The following is a 19523-nucleotide window of genomic DNA, read 5'->3' as shown; positions in this document are numbered from 1 at the left end:
ATCCACCCAATCGGGTGAAAAAGGTAGAGGAGCATCACAGAATGTGGTTGGCAGAGCTTCAGGATGCCCAGGAATGAGTAAGGGATAAGGTCTTAGAAACAGAGGCTCAAGGGAGACATGAACATTTTTAAGCTTTGTAAATGTACCTGAGGGAGCAGAAGACAGTGACTTTAAGAGTCATGGTGGCACTGTTGAGCAAATGGACTGATTTATCTCAAGAAACGATCCTGTTGGATAGAATGTATGGGATTTTATGTCTGCAGAGCTGTAAGTACATATCCCAAGACCTGTTAGATTGGCAGTATAATATACATTTTCAGGGTTGCATTTTGATTCTAAAATGGAAGCCTTCCACCCCACCCCACCCCACCACCAGTTTCCTGCTTCTTATTAACAGGATAGTGTGGTGGTAGTGCTGAAAGCATGGGCAGCCCTAGATATAGTGGCACTTGTATCAAGGAGGACATTCTGCATTCTTTGGCCTCCTAATAAATGTAAATGGTGGATGGAAACTCACAAACCAAATTCTATCATGGCAGCAACAGACTTTAAAAATTCTACCACCTCACAGAGCTCTGCTGTCCATGTTAAATGTGAGAGTGATTGATAGGCTAGGGATGTCACTTTACATGTCCTCCTCTCTTAGTTTGAGGGCTGTCATGATATCACACATACTGAAGTTCTGTTGCGAACTGGTTGACAAGACAAGCACTAACTAGAGGAGTTTTCAGATGTGGACATTAGAGAAAGGCTATGGCCTCAAGCTGGTAAACATTTCTTCAGTTACAAACCTCAGAATACACCAGGCTCATAACTTGGGAGATGATGTGGTAAAGGCCGCAACAGCTGGCGAGCCTATGCACCATCATGAATGTAAGTGTCTGATAAATTTTGAAAATTTCATGAAGGCAGCATTTATGAATGCCCCTTTTGACAAAACTAATGTATGGAATGGTCTTGTTCTGTGACCATGCACCCTCAACTGTCTGCATCTGACAATGGGCCCTAGCCCTAGGCAGTATCATCTGTGACTAACAACCACTGCTGGTCTAGCAGTAGAAACATTATTGGGGAATATATAGAAAGAGTGCAAAACCCTGTCAGCTGTTGAATTTAGATTTCAGCCTCACCCACATCCATTTTCTGGGACCCAGAAAATCAAATATCAGATGTGGTTAGGTGATGGTCAGCATCAACAGCAGAATAACAAGGGTTTAGACAGAAACTTGCTGGCACTGCAATGACCTCCAGAATGATTACCAGCCCAATAGCTATAATAATCATCATCTGCAGCAGAAGCAGTAGGTGATCCATTGTCTGTCATGTGTCCTGCCAGCTAATCTCTAAAGGCTTGTCTTGTTCCCCTTTGGAGATAGTTTTCAACTGTCTGTCCTGCTAGCTATCTACATGAGTGACTTTTAGGTTGAACAAGTGGGAAAAGACAATACTCATCATCATCCTCTTTCGGCTTTTCCCGTTAGGGGTCGCCACAGCGGATCATCTCTTTCCATTTCTTCCTATCCTCTGCATCTTGCTCTGTCACACCAATCGCCTGCATGTCCTCTCTCTCCACGTCCATAAACCTTATCTTAGGCCTTCCTCTTTTCCTCTTACCTGGCATCTCAATCCTTAGCATCTTTTTCCCAGTATATCCATCATCCCTCCTCAGCACATGTCCAAACCAACGCAATCTCGTCTCTCTTGCTTTGTCTCCAAACTGTCCAACATGAGCTGACCCTCTAATATACTGATTCCTAATCCTATCCATCCTAGTCACACCGAGTGCAAATCTTAACATCTTTAACTCTGCCACATCCAGCTCTGACTCCTGCCTTTTTGTCAATGCCACTGTCTCCAACCCATATAACATAGCTGGTCTCACTACCCTCTTGTAGACCTTCCCTTTCACTCTTACTGGTACCCGTCTGTCACAAATCACTCCTGACACTTTTCTCCACCCATTCCACCCTGCCTGTACTCTCTTCTTCACCTCTTTCCACATTCACCATTACTCTGAACTGTTGATCCCAAGTACTTAAACTCGTCCACCTTTACCAACTCTACTCCCTGCATCCTCACCATTCCTCTACCCTCCCTCTCATTTACACACATATATTCTGTCTTAGCCCTGCTGACCTTCATTCCTCTGCTCTCTAGAGCATATCTCCACCTCTCCAGAGTCTCCTCAACCTGATTCCTACTCTCACTACAGATCACAATGTCATCTGCAAACATCATAGTCCACGGGGCCTCCTGTCTGATCTCATCTGTCAACCTGTCCATCACCACTGCAAATAAGAAAGGACTCAGAGCTGATCCTTGATGTAATCCCACCTCCACCTTAAACGGATCTGTCACTCCCACTGCAGTCCTCACCACTGTCACACTACCCTCGTACATATCCTGTACCACTCTTACATACTTCTCTGCCACTCCCGACTTCCTCATACAATACTACAACTCTTCTCTAGGCACCCTGTCATATGCTTTCTCCAAGTCTACAAAGACACAATGCAACTCCTTCTGACCTTCTCTGTATTTCTCCAATAACACTCTCAGAGCAAACATTGCATCTGTTGTGCTCTTTCCTGGCATGAAACCATACTGCTGATCACTAATCATCACCTCCCTACTTAACCTAGCTTCTACTACTCTTTCCCATAACTTCAAGCTGTGACTGATCAGTTTTATCCCTCTGTAGTTATTGCAGCTCTGCACATCACCCTTATTCTTAAAGATAGGTACCAAAACCCTTTTTCTCCACTCCTTAGGCATCCTCTGACTTTCCAAAATTTCATTAAACGATCTAGTTAGAAATTCCACTGCCATTTCTCCTAAGCACCTCCATGCTTCCATTGGTAAGTCATCTGGGCCAACAGCCTTTCCATTCTTCATCCTCTTCATAGCTGCCCTTACTTCCTCCTTGCTAATCTGTTTCACTTCCTGATTCACTATCCCCACATCATCCAACCTTCCCTCTCTCTCATTCTCTTCATCAGCCTCTCAAAATACTCTTTCCATCTACTCAACACATTCTCCTCTCTTGTGAGTATCTTTCCCTCACTATCCTTTATCACCCTTACTTGCTGCACATCTTTCCCAGCTCTGTCCCTCTGTCTAGCTAATCGGTACAGGTCATTCTCTCCCTCTTTAGTGTCCAATCTCTCATAGAACTCTCCATATGCCTTATCCTTAGCTTTCGCCACCTCTCTCTTTGCCATGCGCCTCATCTCCTTATACTCATGTGTACTTTCTTCATCTCTTTGACAATCCCACTTCTTCTTCGCCAGCCTCTTCCTCTGTATACACTCCTGTACTTCCTCAATCCACCACCAGGTCTCCTTGTCCTCCTTCCTCTGTCCAGATGTCACACCAAGAACCTTTCTAGCAGTCACCCTTACTAGTTCTGCTGTAGTTACCCAGCTATTTGGTAACTCTCCACTGCCTCCCAGTGCCTGTCTTAACTCTTCCCTAAACTCCACTTCACAATCACTCTTTTTTAACTTCCACCATTTAATCCTTGGCACAGCTTTCACACTCCTCCTCCTCTTCTTGATCACCAACGTCATTCTACAGACCACCATTCTATGCTGCTTAACTACACTTTCCCCTGCCACCACTTTACAGTCTCCAATCTCCTTCATACTGGCCCTCCTACATAGGATATAATCCACCTGTGTGCATCTTCCTCCACTCTTGTACGTCACCCTATGCTCCTCCCTCTTCTTAAAATACGTATTCAGCACAGGATATACAATAGCATTCATTACCTTACCCAAAGTCCAGTATCTCTCACATTCAAACATCATAGACCAAGAATAGAGTGTTTATTCCTTTTGTGGAAAAGAGCAATCCAAGAAGTTCTGGCAGATGGATGTGTCTTTTACTCCAAGTTTTTATAGTACCAAGGACTTGGAGCTCATTCTTGATGTTGATGACCTAAATCAATTTATGTCAAGAGACCTTTCAATCTCTTATGGTAAAGTCAATCCTTCCTACTGTGTCAGAAGGAGACATGACATACCCTTTGGATGTTCGTGTAACTGGATTGGGATACAGTCTTCTTATCTTCATTATCAGTTCATCACATATTACCTTCATACTACAGCAGACAGAAATAAAACTCAGTTATCTCAGCGGAACAAACTCACTGTATTACAATTCAAAATGCCAGCTGGTTCCCCATTAAACAAAGAACATATTTTCTCCTTAGCATCTTAACTTACAATGTTTTGCATAAGTCCTACTGTTCACCTCTAATAAGCTAAAAAACAACTCATTAGAGCATCTACATAGGAACCACATGAAGATGCTCTGAAGCCTTCAGTAGAAAACCAGTAAAAAATTTTAGCTGCACAGCAAGAGAAGGAGGAGGGCACTATATCCACCTTGATGCAGTCAATGTTGTAGAGCGATAGGTCACTGAGTTCACATATAAAAGAGCAATAGATGACGCAGGATGAAGCTGAAGAGAATAAGTCACAGGAAGGCAGTCTGGACATTTTTTTTAGAATGCCCACAGGAAACAGAGAACAAAGATTGTGCCCTCAGTTTAAAAGAAAATGAGCTAAGAGAAGAGTTGCTTGATTCTATAGAGATGGATAGACATAGTAAGATTGATGAAAGAAATAGATTACCCAATATGTTAGAAGTCTGATAAAACAATGAGCAGAGTAATTACGGCTATTAACAGAAATTCATGTGATATAACAGAAGTAAATAATATATATATATATATATATATATATATATATATATATATATATATATATATTACTCTGCAGCTAAAATAATAGATAAAGTCTTAACACAAAAACACAGGGCAATAAGGGAAAGGAAGGGGAGAAATCAAATGCCATCATGGAAGCATCAAACAGAGATGACCATAAAGCAATTAAGACAAGAAGTGTCACTGATATAAGAGTACAGAAGAGGAACAGGTTAACAAAATCACTTAGGAAGATAGATGTGATAAAAGCAATGTGCAGTATTAGAACAGATCAGGATCTATTGTACACTATTGCAAATAATAATCTAAGGATGTCAGCACAGGCAGAAAAACATAGAACATATGAAGATAAATTTAAAGAAAAAGTGCAAAATCATTGATGACCTCAAAAGTTTTATGGTGAACTGGCACAAAAAGCAAAAAGAAAAGAAATATTACCAAAAAAGAATAAAAACACACATTTTGGAGAAATATACATGAAGACCCTGTGGAATGTAAAGATACTGAATTGATAGAAGTAAAAGAAACAGTAAGAAGTTTGGATGTACAGGATAAGAAATAGAATGAAGTAAGGGCCAGAAAATTGAAAAAAAAAAAAGAAAGAAAGAAAAGATACTAACTGGAAAACTCAAGGCACAGATACAGTCCCTAACTTCTTGGTAAAAGTTTTAACATTCTTACATGAAGATTTAGCCTTGAGTATGAACTATCTATATGCTTATCCCGAAAAGACTCCAACCTGGTTAACAACAAGAAAAAAGATACTCTTCCTTGAGAATAAACCTGTAAGACATCCATCCTAACAACGTTAGACCAATAACTTGCCTTCCAGCAATAAGCAAACTCTGTACTGGAACTGATGTTGATTGACTTTTCTTCTATATGACTGTGAATGCTATCAAGGCACTAGAACAAAAGGGTAACAAATGAAAGTCATATGGAACAAAGAATCATTTGTTGATAAATAAAGTTATAATGGAGAAATGTAAAAAGGGGAAGAATCTAAGTATGGAATGGGTAGATTACAAAAAAAAAGTATATGACAGCATTCCATATTAATGGATAAAGGCATGCTTACATGTGTATATGATACATCCTTCATTGATCAATTATATTACAGTGGCAAACCAGTTTGCAATTAAACCATGACAAAGGACAAAATATTATCCCAGGGATAAACTTACAAAGGGGATATTTCAGGGTTATTCTTTGTCACAGCTGTGTTTTGTCTTGCCCTTAATACATTACGCTGTTTAATTAACTGATTAGGCCTTGGTTGTAATTTGTCTCCCAGAAAACAAACTTGCTTAAAGACTTCCCATCTGCCTTTTCTGGATGACTTAAAACTGTATAGTTCATCAAACGAGGAGTTCAAAGCACAACTGCTTGCGGATAAAACTTTATCAGATGATATAAGAATGACATTTGGTCTTGATAAATGTACAAAAGCAATGTTTAAAGCACAAAAGTTACAGTACCAAGAAAACATCAATCCAGGAAAGGAATGTGATATACAGGATGTTGGTAAGAAAGGCATGTATAAATAATTAGGAATTGATGAAGGATCAGCAATAAAAATGAACAAATGTGAATAAAAGTCAGTAAGCAATACTTAAAAAGACTAAAATTAATATTGAAAACAATCCTGACATCCAGGAATAAAGTCCAGGCTATAAACCAATTTGCTCTTCCTGTTCTAACTTACAGTTTTGCTATGATGTGTGTATATATATATATATATATATATATATATAGATAGATAGATAGATACAAATACACATGGGTCTACTTCTACTTACTGGACTTACACTTCTTCGAATCATAAATTGCTGATACAACTTCACCCAAAGTGAAATCAACCAGAAACATGGACTACTGAACTTCTTTCCCTGAGAAATGAACCATTTGACCACAGGGGTGAACTTTGCCCTCTTCCCCAGTGTAGTGCGATCTCGGACTTGGTATATTTAGTTTGGGGGTGTGCAGGGGGCTGAAGCTCTCCACTTGGGTGGGTTTAATTTCCTTCCATTGACTTGTTTTCCCTGGTGGCCAAGTGGTTCATTTCTCAGGGAAAGAAGTTTGGTAGTCTGTTGTTTCAGCTGAATGGAATTTCGGTGAAGTCATGTCGGCAATTTGTGATTTGAAGAAGTGTAAGTAAAGCCATTGATATATATATATATATATATATACACACACACACACACACACACACACATACACACACATACACACACACACATATAAAATTATATATGTAAATATGTATATGTAATCTTGCTCTGAAGAAGGTATGAGCATCCAAGAAATTGATTACATGTAGAAATTTGCAGTCATGGGTTGCATACATATCTGATGAACTCATCAACCCAAAAATAGTAAAAGTTTGAAAACACGAGGAGAGAAAGTCTATGATGACCTCTCTACTTAGTTTAGCAGAAGCATTCAGGTGGCAAGCAGGAATGGAAATCAAACCATAAGTAGATTGGACAGACAGACAAAAATTGAATGTGACAAAAGCAAAAGAAAGAATATAAAGAAAATGATTAGAAGAAAAGGAAAAGAATGTGGAAAAGCCATAAATATAGTGACAAGTATAGAGATCTCCTCGAACAAAGTTGCTAATGGCAGCCCAGGATAGTGGATGGCATACATGTTGGTTTATGAATTCCATTGAACACATGGGAGAAACAGACTGATGTATGTTCTGTAAAAAAGTATTGGAAACAGTTGCAGACCTTGTTGCTTGGTGTGATATTTTCATGGAAGAGGGCCTGTGCACTGAGTGGCACAATAATGTGTTAAGATTATTGCACTGGGGATTGTGCAAACACTGCAATACAGAAGTAGCTGAGAAGCATTTTAAGCATTAACCACAAAGCATTACAAAGAATGATGGTGTATATCACATGGGATCATCCATTTCTAACAATTCAAAAAATAGATGAAAGAAACCCAGATATAGTAAATCATGAAAAAAAAAAGTAGCATTGATCATTCAAATTGCTACATCTAGCGATTGTGGTTTCTCATGTACCGAGAGACACAAAGTCATAAGATATCAAGATTTATAGGCAGACATGAGAGCAATGTGGAAGAAAGAAAGCCAGATAGTTCCATAGTAGGATAAGAGGGAATGACAGTCACATTTAGATACACTACCAATACATGTAACTTCAGATGAGCTGCAGAAAGAGTCAGTTCTGGCGTGTTGTGGGTGCTGTGAAGAGCACTTCTGGCTAATATCAAAGAGTGAAACAATACTAATTACACGAATTTAATTGCACTTTGAGTTAGGTATGGGGTATATTTCCATCATGGTATTGGAAACCCAAAAGATTATGAGAAATTAAACCAAGAAGAACCAGGTCAATACTCCTTCAGATGTCACACTTTCATCTGATTATAGTAATAACTATTTTGTAAAGATGCTTCACCTAGTTGGAATTCTTTTCATAAGGAATTAAGGTACATTAATATCATCTGTTTTTTTATAAACATATCAAAAACTTCTTTGTAAGAAATCTGAAAGTAATGATTCTTGTGATCTAGGATGACATCTTTCACTTGTAAAATTATGGGCCATATTAATGAATGCCTACACCAAGTGTACACAATCTTTATTCAAAATCATCCCTAAGAACATCCCCACCCCATTTTTTATGCTGTATATTTACTTAGAAAGATTGTACTAAGTATACACACAGCCTACACTTTGTGGTAACCATTATGAATCCCCCTTGATCAGTAGGAAAACTGATATTAGGAGGAAGAAGGTGGGAGTTATACTTGTGTTGTCTATTCACTCAGAACTGTGTACACTTAGTGTAGGTATTTATGAGTCTGGCCCTTTGTCTATGTGTCACTTTTAAAATTATTTGTAAATGTCATGCTTTTACCTCTTCCTTTATCTCTTTATATCTATCTATATGTGTGTGTGTGTGTGTGTGTGTGTGTGTGTCTATATATATATATATATATATATATATATATATATATATATATATATATATGGGTCCCATTCAGAAGACCGGCCTTGATTCCCGACGGAAATCACCAACGCCAGATGACCGACAGAATGCGATACCGAGAGGGTGATTCGTCGACAGTGGAAAGACCGACAAGGTTAATCTGCGATCGCGACCCGGTAAGTGTGCGATAGTGACAGAGGTAGGAGTGGGCAGGTAAGTGAGTTAGGGTTAGGGTGCAGGTAGATGATGTGCGTTAGTGTCGGAGCTTGGGCTAGGGGTGTGTAAGTGAGTTAGGGTTAGGGTGCAGGTAGGTGATGTGTACGTTAGTGTTGGAGCTTGGGCTAGGGGTGTGTAAGTGAGTTAGGGTTAGGGTGCAGGTAGGTGATGTGTACGTTAGTGTCGGAGCTTGGGCTAGGGAAGTGTGTAAGTGAGTTAGGGTTAGGGTGCAGCTAGGTGAAGTGTGCGATAGTGTCGGACCTTAGGGTTAGGGTTTGGGTCAGGGCTAGTGTGTATGGTATGTAGTGTCGCGTGTTGTTTACGTTCCGTGTCGGTGATTTGGTGTTCGGTGTTTTCGTTGTCGGGTTTGTGTCGGGTTTGTGTGTTGTCGGTTATTTGGCGTCGGTGAGTTTTGTGTGGGGGGGAATGTCGGTGTTTAGAAGTAGACCCATATATATATATATATATATATATATATATATATATATATATATGGATCTACTTCATAATGCAGAAATTTCAGAATTGCCGACAACCATATGGCCGACATTCAAAATCACGACATTATGAATAAATCCAGAAAAAAGAAATAAAATTTCCTTTAAAGTGCTAGCGGGGGGGGGGTATGCCCCCCTGCACCCCCCACACCCCCTGTAACTTTAATATACCAACTCCAAGATCACACTACAGTGCAGGAATGGAAATCTTTCCATTCCGCACTATAGTGAGATGCGGGTTTCCCATTGTCAGCAATCCAAATGTCGATCACATGGTGTCGGCCATACAGTCGTTGTCATTCTGAACTGTCGGCAATGTCAGGTAGACCTATATATATATATATATATATATATATATATATATATATATATATATATATATATTTATATAAAATATATATAAATATATACATTTTATATACATATATCTATAGATATATATATATATATATATATATATATATATATATATATATGTATATGTATAGGTTCCACACAAAAGGCAGAGTATGTGTTTGGTTGACATTCGTTTTGCCAGCCATTTATAATTGACTAAGCAGCTAGTCGACAGGTGTCCAAGATCACATACTTCCTGGGAATGGAGAATTGTGAGATCTCTGAGTTAGTATATATTTAGTAGGGAGGGGTGCAGGGTGTAAGGAGGCTCTATTAGATAATTTTCATACATAGATTATATATTGCTCAGTTCAATTATATAAATCTGACATATACACATATTTCTATTCATATCACAATCTGCGTGTATATCAGCATTTATATATCATCTTACAACTGTACTTGTCATGTTGTACTACATCTTACAACTGTACCTGTGACGTTGTACATCTTAGATCAACTGGAGCTGTTATGTTGTTCAACATCTTAAAACAACTGTCACTTTGATGTTGTACACTCTTTTCTTATTTATGACATCACTGACTTCCATTTATTTTGTAAATTACCTTAAGTGTTGTGCATTACTACTGGTCGAGCAGGTCTTTGTAAATTGCTGTGTTTTGTATATTTTTGTTTTTCCCTTTTTTCTTTTGGCCTTAGAAATCTCTGAAAAGGGTCCTCAGACCATCCAATCCAAATAGTTGTTCTTGTTGTTGTTGTTGTTTGTTTTTCGGCTTTTTCCCAGTTAGGGGTCGCCACAGCGGAACTCCGGTCCACTAATGATTGGCAGTAGATTTTCACGAACGCCGAGGTGCCAGCTCGATGTATAACCTTCAACGAAGGCATGACCATTCACGCATGTCTTTCAAACACCCACCCAACCATGGGGATGGCATGCAGACTCCACACAGAAGGCACTCCCCACACTCCAGCTGAGAATCTAATGGGAGAACCTCTTGCTGTGAGGCAACAACGCTACCGCTGTACTACCACGGATGTTATCCAATCCAAATAGTTAACAAACTTAAATAAATGAATGGATGAATGTCTGTTTTCACATAAAAATTGCCTGCAATAATAAGTTCTGGATGCTACCACTCCATCTCATCTCATCCCACAGGGTATCCAGCATGTCCATACTGGTAGTGCACCAGAGGTTACAAGGAATTAAAGTGTTCCTGTGCCTTAATGACTGACTTGTGGACACCCAAATAAGGACCTGCGTACTAAAAGTGAGTGAATCCCTTCTGAACCTTTCCAGCTTTGGAGAATTGCAGCGAACACCACAGAGTCCTAGGCAGAGCCTTTTCAGAGCCTCACATCCATTTGGAAAAAGCATGGACACCGTATCCTGCAAAGTACGACAGGATCTTGCGGGTTCATGTTGATTCAGTGGCACCATTTTTGCATGTACCATTCCCCTGAAATGGTTCTATGAAAACCACTGTCACCAATCAAAAACTAATTTTTTTTCAGGGCTAAGCTTACCCCCATAAAATATATATACTAACTCCACAGTCACATAGGGGTGAAGCAAAGGGCAAAGCCATGTTCAATGAAAGTGGTTTTCAGGAGAACTATTTTGGGGTAATGGGACTTAATGTAATTGTAGTCATCCACCTGTCGCATTCATAGTTGTGCCCTTATCAAATGCAGTACAGCACCTAGTTCATGGTGAATCAGTGTCAGTGTGAGATATTCTCAGGGCAATAGGGCTTATGGCAACATCCATTTTCACAGTGACTAAGGGCAGGTTTTTCATGAGACCTCTTCAGCAGGCATTGTATGATCAGTGTGGCACCAACTTACTCTTATCCATTCAGCAAATCAAGTGGCAAAGAATTCCTTGACATAAAAGTGCCACCTGAGATGGTGATTATGTCTTTGTGCAGTCAATTCTAAATGCCATCTCTTGAAGTGGGTTGGCAGCTACAGATGCCTCTACCTTGTGATGGGGGTGATGGTCGAGGGCAGACAGTCCAAGGGTCATTGTCATGCAGTGAGGCTATTAGACACATTAGAGTCTTGCAGATTATAGTGGTTCTACCTAATACTGCAGGTGCTTCAGGGCCCCCTTCCACAAAGTGTGACAGACCTTCACAGTAAACATTATGTGGTGGTCTAGTATGTGGACAGTCAAGGGAGAAATCCACTTCTGTCATTTATGCCAATAGGTAGAGATGGTGTGAAAATGGGCTGTGTCTAGGAACAGCTTTGTAACAGCTATGTATATCCCATAAGCAGCCACTTCCTTGGCAGAAAAACTCAGACCCTGTCTGCTGATGTCCCACATGTGGTTACTCAACCTGTATCATTAGTACGGAACATTTCCCAACACTAGTGGAAGCCTTGCTGCCACCATTTTACATCTCGAAGTAATGCTGGGTGCAGCAATTTTTCTTCATTATCCCCTGTTAGGAGGCACATCACAGAGCCAAGTTCATGCAGATGGGGCATACAGGACTACATTACCCTCCCCCACATTTCCCTTATTCCAAGATTCATGCAGAAAGTGAAACACTGCAAGGCCAAAGTTATTCTCGTTGATCTTTATTGCTTTTGGCAAGTTTGGCATTCCCCTGCTGTGGCCTCATCTTCTACAGAAACCCCTGTATCTGATGGCTTTAAAAACTCTTCTGACTCACCAGTAAGGCAAATATAACCTGAATCTACTGACTATTCATCTAACTGCATGCTAACTACACGTCTAGTTGTGCACACACACCCATCCTACCTTGACATGTTGTCTACATCCTTAATCTATCCAGAGATCTAGCAGTAGGAGTGCATACTGTAGAAAATGGAATCAGTTTGTGGTCTGGGCAATGGGGACCCCTTCCCAGTGCTGGTCCCAGTGGAAACTAATCACTTGACTCAAAACATTGATTCAAATTTGAGGTGCTCAGCAGTAAATGTTTACCTGTTAGCCTTATTGAATTTCCACCAGGCAACATCTTCAGCCCTTCACCTCCTTAAACGTCTGAAAAACATTTTTGTGGAGCATTTCACATAGACCTGTGTTAAAAAAGAGCCTCTTCTGTCTGGGGAGTACTACTTCAACCTGGAATATGCTCCCACGTTTCAAGTCTTCTGTCAGATCAGGATTGAAGTACATATTTTGGAAAACATTGTTTTTTGTTTTTTGTAGTGGTCATGGCAGTCAAGAGAATCTCTTAGTAGCAGACCTTATGCTTTATTTGGTGTTTCACAAAGAAGGCGTGTCCTTACACAACAACCCATCTTTCATGCACAACATGGCCACCAAGGCAAACCTAAACCAATAAATATAGCTGCCAGTTTCCTTTCCAAAATGCACTAACAGAAGTGAACACTTGATAAGTCACATGAACTTGCATAGTCAGTTTTACTTCTGTTGGGAGAGAATGATTCCAGAGGTTATTGAAGAATTAATTTTTTTTTATGAAACATATGACAAGACTTTGCCATCCATAACCAGAACCCATTCAGCTACAGCAGACTCTACTTCAAAGCATATTTGAGAAATATCTTTGTGGATAATATACAGGCCACATGGAAGAAAGCACTGGGGACTCTGCCCTGCCATTTTAGAATGAGACTGACCCTGTCAGATATGAAGGATATGTAGTCACTATAGCACTAGACCTTTTGGCTGACAGATTCAGTTCAGATAAAAGTTCTACCCCCCACCCACCAATACTCCAAAGGAAATACTGCATACCACAATCCCTCCAACCATTACTAGGGAACAGGTCATCAATGCACTTTCCAAGGACAAAAGCACTGCATCAATGGGCCATGATAACATTCCAGGATACTTACTAAATAGCATGAAACATGACCTCTCTGGTCCACTTAATCACTTTTCTGGAGCCTACAGTCAAGGCTTGAGCCCAGTAATGGAAGATGGTTGCAGTCATCACCCTGCACAAAGGATGTTCGGCTACTGATATGGGTAATTACAGGCTCAAAAGTCTGACCAGCCTCATATGTAAGGTTATGGAAAGAATCATCATGTACATGATAAATGAGGACATTGGTAACCTGAAAATGTTGGGCCTATCGCAGCTTTGTCAAAGGAAGGCCATGAATACTTAATCTAGTAGACTTCTTTGAGAGGATCACCAAAGCAATGGATAAAGGCAAGACTGTGCATACAGCTTACCTTGACCTGGCCAAGGCTTTTGATACAATACCCCATTCAGGCATTTTAGGCAAGCTCACTAAATTAGGTATAAAATCTTTTTATCATCCACTGGAGAGCCAACTGACTCAATGATATGACCCAGGAGGTCAAAATATGGGGTACCTCCTCCAGCAAGAGGGTCTAGATCATAACAGCGAATGCTAAAAATAGCGAACTCTGTTATGTCGAACTCAAATGTCCGAAATCAGGGATTTTTTCCCAGGGAAAAAGTTTGCTGATCCAAAAAAAAAAAAAAAAAAAAAGAGTCTACAGTCAAAATTAATGGGGTTGTGGTTTCATGCCCAGTGCCCCCCACACCCCCCAACTTAAGTATACCAACTCCAAGATCGCACCTCAGTGGAGAAAACAGCAAAGCCCGGAGAACGGCCCAGCAAATTTTTTTCACTGAGGAAAAATTCGCTAATCCGTTCCTTTGATGTTTTCAGCTTTTGGACTTTGAAGTTCAATATATCAGCGTTTACTGATGTGATATAGACCCGACAATCACTAGTGGAGTCTCCCAGGCCTCAGTAATGGGCTCGCTCATTTTTGGTGTCCATTTCTCTGATGTGGAAGCAAGCACTGAAGGTTTAAGGCTGACTTAGTTTGCAGATGATTGCAAGCAGGGGGTTATCATCAACTTCCCTGCAGACACTAGCATTCTTCAAGAAGGCTTATTTCTGACTTGCAAATGGTGCCAAAGACATGATTTTAAACTCAGTACTAAGAAATGCATAATTGTCCACTTTTGGAAGTCAGTCATCCAGGCTAATTACTATGTTGATAATATGCCCCTAACAGTAGAACCAGTGGTCATGTATCTGGGTACGCACATAGACAGTAGGCTAAGCTTCAACCACCATGTGGCCACAGTAGTAAGTACATCTTTTTATGATGTGCAACTTATAAGAAAGGGCATGTCATCTAGGCCCAAACAGGTCATTATCACACTGTACTCTGCCCTTAGACCAATCAGAGTACAATGCTCCATTCGGTATGTAGCTGACCAGGCATATGCAACAAATGCAGCAACCTCAGAGGTTCTTTACAAAAAGAATTTACAGCATAGCAAGCCTGCCTTACACAGACCACCTTAAAGCCTTTTTCTTGTACTCAGTCTCCTATAAATTGCAGAGGGGTGATCTATGCCTAGCTTACAAGGCATCCGCAAATGCCACACTTATGAAACACCTGCATATTTGAAGTCAAACTGTACCAGAAATACAAAGTTTAGGGACCTGAATTTTGTCTGTTACTTAAACAGAACATGCTGGAGAGACAGATATGTGTACCATAAACTGTCCCTCCAATGGAACAGGCTTCCATTCCATGTGAAGCTGAGTTTGTCTATTACCCAGGTTAAGTGCAACCTAAACCAGTGGGATAGAAAATAGGAAATTTACACCAGGTCTGGCACCCGTGTCCCTTATGGACAGATGCAGCTTATAAAGGCCTGGCCCTCAATGTCCTGTTTGGATACAGGACATCATTATTCTTTATAGAAAACTTACCTAGGCTTAGAAAGCCCCCTGGTCATTAGGCAAGTAACAATCTGAAATCTATGAAAATCTGTTTTGTGTTAGTGTGCATTTTCTGACGGATATGAAATTTGAAACCCAAATGTATGTCATCATTTAGTGACTTCAGTCCTCAGTGATTTGCCAGATAGCCACAAATTTTATGAGGTACAGACCAAAAATATGAGGTAAAAATCTGGACTTTTTGTGAAAATCTAGACATATATGATATGTAAATGCTAAATATAGCTTAGTTGTATAGTCTGAGACTTTACCTATATAAGTAAAGTAAAGAATGCATTTTACTATAGTTAGCCTTGTGCTGGTTACCCATCTGTTTTCTTTAAAATCTGTACTTAAGAGCCACCTAAATCGATGTAGAGGTATAATGACCTGACTACAACCCAGGAGACTTGAGTATGTTTAACTGCTTGGACACCCTACAGGCCTGTGATGGGGTGGATGGATATATGCCTATCTCTGGGGTGCTATACTGAGCCATCATAGGCCACTGTCCTTTGAAAAAGTGGTGACAAAGTTTAGAGCCATCCTGGGGCACACCAGTTCTTAAACATGCTTACCTTTTTGTCAGGTGCATCAAAGGAGGCAAGTCAGAAGGCATAGTGCTTGTAGCAGTAACACAGTCTTCAAAATCTTGAACCCTAGGAGAGGGGTTAGGCTCTTAAGCAGAAAACTCGTATCAGGGCTGTCTGTGTCATGGACTGGTTGCATCCCCATGATGAGAAACAAATGGGCAGTGTTGGCAGAATGATGTGGATAAGAAAACAGATTAGACATAGAAAAAATGCAAAAATGTGTGTTTATGTACCGACCATTATCATTTGTAATTAAATCACTAGTTAGTACTAGCTCCCTGTTTTCAACAGAATGTGACTTCATGCATTAAGTATTATGAGTAATATGTAACCTCCAGGGATGAGGCTCAAATGTAAACCTTAGAATCAGTCAATTCACCTGATCTAAACAAATAAATATAAATGAATGTGGCAAATAATGACCTCAGTATGCCTCAGGTAGCAGAAAGAATGATCTGTGGCAATGATAAAGGTACCTGTTCCTCCTTTTTTCTCTAGTGCACATAAAAATGAAAGGAAACAAACATATTTTCATAATTTTACAAGCAGCAGGGAAGCCATATTTTCCTGTTAAATGCTGGAAACAACAAACCATATCCCAGAATGCTTCAGACATGTACAGAAGCCTAAGTCATTTAAGTGAAACTGATGGCAACTAACTACCACCACTTTAAACCTGAAGAAACAGTGTATGTGCAGAAGATGAGGGTACTAGCAAAACAGAACTGGGCATTTACTGATGTAGTCCGGAAGACAAACCCAATGCTTTTTTAGGGAATATGTTTCAGTACCACCAGCAGAAGTGACTTAAAAGTAGCAGCTTCAATACCAATGACATGGCATAATGGTTAAGGTCTTCACATCATAAACACTATGTATAGGGTTTGAGCCTGACATCAGGCTATTGGCTAGTCTTAAAATGACCTGTCAAGGCAGTTCACCTATGAATCTGTAATCACTATATCTCATGTGTTGTTGTAGTCGAAAAGTTCATAACATGATCTTTCTTTATGTTTTTCTTTTACCAAATATACTTTTGGAACATTTTTCTACAGACAGAAGCTAAAAGTAGTCTTGCATGACCCAGCCAGTCTTTCCCAGTAACCAAATTCAAACAAAAAATAATGAACAGCAAGGATGCTTTTGTATAACTCATTTCCTGTATTTAGGAGCATTGTTCTTAAGCCCTAGCAGATCATAGTAATGTTGGAGTGAATGAAAATGATTAAAAAGGAAAACATGCCAGTATGCTGCACAGTGATATTGTTTTCCTTTACAGTAATATATGTGAAGTCATGCTGAAATTTATAATGTGATGACTTAGTGAAGATGTTTTGAAAACATTAATAGCCAAGATGTTTTGTCTTAATTTTCACTACTTAAAGTTCCTGGTAAAATTTATTAGGTACTAACTGGATCAACTTACACCTCGTGCCAATGCACTTCCTGCTAGATTATAAAGTAGATGTGGAGTACGTGCATTTAAAAACTGTTCTTTATGTTTTTTTCTAGTTTCAAGCACCTCATGTTGAAAATGGCTGGTGTTCCCACAGACAGTATAAATAGCTATACATACGCTATAATAACCTGACCTTCAGAATACTTTAGCCCTATCAAGTTTAGGTTTTGCTTATTTTTTTGTAAGAATGTTTACTTTCCTTGTATTTCTGAAGACTAAATTTAGTATGTCAGGGCCCAAATAAGGAACTGATTGTGCACAGTAACTGAAATATTCAGTTAAATAACGAATGTCCATTCTCTTCCTTGTATGACCCACTAATCTTCTCATCATTACAGTCTTTCAAACCTTTTCCATTGTAAGCCCCATCGATTTCTTACTCCACAATCTTTCCAGAAATACTTCCTAATCTAATGTACATATTTTTTGCTAAACTGTTTTAGTTCGTTATTATTAAGGCCAAAGACCAGTTTCTAAGAACCTTTTTATCACCTTTTACTTATAATTCTGACCCTACTTACACAAATTCTGTGGGGAGTACCATCTTTGTTAACCATTTATTTGAATCAAATAAACAAAAGAGTAAATGGCATTCATTTTTTTATAAAACTTGTATGCTAAACCATCCTCTGACAGTGCATAATCACTTGTAAATACTTCCAATACATTTTAGCATCCTTTGTGGTTTCTTTTTTCACAAACTCTGTATGTTCACTCCATGATTTCTTAACTTTCCAGTTTCTCTCTCCTGAAATTGCTATTCCCGCTGTATAGTGTTTCCTGAAACGATTCCTTCGTTTGCATAACTTACTGTGTGACCTTTATTCTTCCATTTGCAGTCCTTATATCTACCATCCGCACTTTCTTGATGGAGTTGGAGAAGCCATGGACATGGCCACTCTCTCCACAATGCCTGAAGCTATCTAAAGCTTTTAGTTCCCTTTCTTATATTACCCAGCTCCCCCAACATAACATTCATCCTTCCATCATCCTCTGGATAGGTGGCTGTACCCAGCTCCCCCAACATAACATTCATCCTTCCATCATCCTCTGGATAGGTGGCTGTACCCAGCTCCCCCAACATAACATTCATCCTTCCATCATCCTCTGGATAGGTGGCTGTACCCATATTCCCCAACATAACATAACATTCATCATTACATCAGCCTCTGGATAGGTGGCTGTACCCAGCTCCCCCAACATAACATTCATCCTTCCATCATCCTCTGGATAGGTGGCTGCCTCACTGAGATAACATACAGTATTAAAGTATATCTGTATATCTTCCGCATAAAAGACTCTTACTGGTTATGACGTTTATCCTCTGTTCTGTGCCCTCCTTCCTCAGCAATGTTTTTTTTTATGTCAGGGTAAAATTTAAAGGGATGTGGTTGACTGTTTGCAGACGAATACAAACTGTGTGCTTATCTTTCCCATGGAAGCTCTTATGCTTTAACAAATGATTCATCAGGGTATTGTCTAGTGCACTGACCACAGCCTCAAGCTTACTGCCAAAAAATGTATGTTTTTACTTGGGAAGCAATATTTCTCTGTTAATACCATGTTAAGGATACTACCCTTAAACCCAGTACTGACATTAGAGATTTGGCTGCTTTCACTGACAATGAGCTATCCTTTGACCACTATGTTTTAATTGTAATCAGGAAATCATTCTTCCTGGTACAATAAATTTCAAAGGTATTTCCTGTAAAAGAATCCTGAAGGAATGCAGAAGTAATAATTCCTGCTATACATCCCTCATCAGTCCTATCACTGAATACAACCCCCTTCTGCATGTTCTGCTGTAAACACCTTGGTCAACTAAAAAGGTCCCTTAGATTCCTAGCCAAGAAAAACATTACACTAAATTCTCTGAGCTGCCCTGATAGATTAAAATTCTGACCATATTACATCTCATACAGGATGCCTTACAGTAATCTCTACCTAGCCTACTGCACCTTGAAGGACCCTGAACTACAG

The sequence above is a fragment of the Protopterus annectens genome, chromosome 16.part0 (assembly GCF_019279795.1).
Source record: "Protopterus annectens isolate FY-2018-M chromosome 16.part0, PAN1.0, whole genome shotgun sequence".
In the NCBI taxonomy this organism is placed as follows: domain Eukaryota; kingdom Metazoa; phylum Chordata; order Ceratodontiformes; family Protopteridae; genus Protopterus; species Protopterus annectens.
This window is presented reverse-complemented; position numbering follows the sequence as displayed.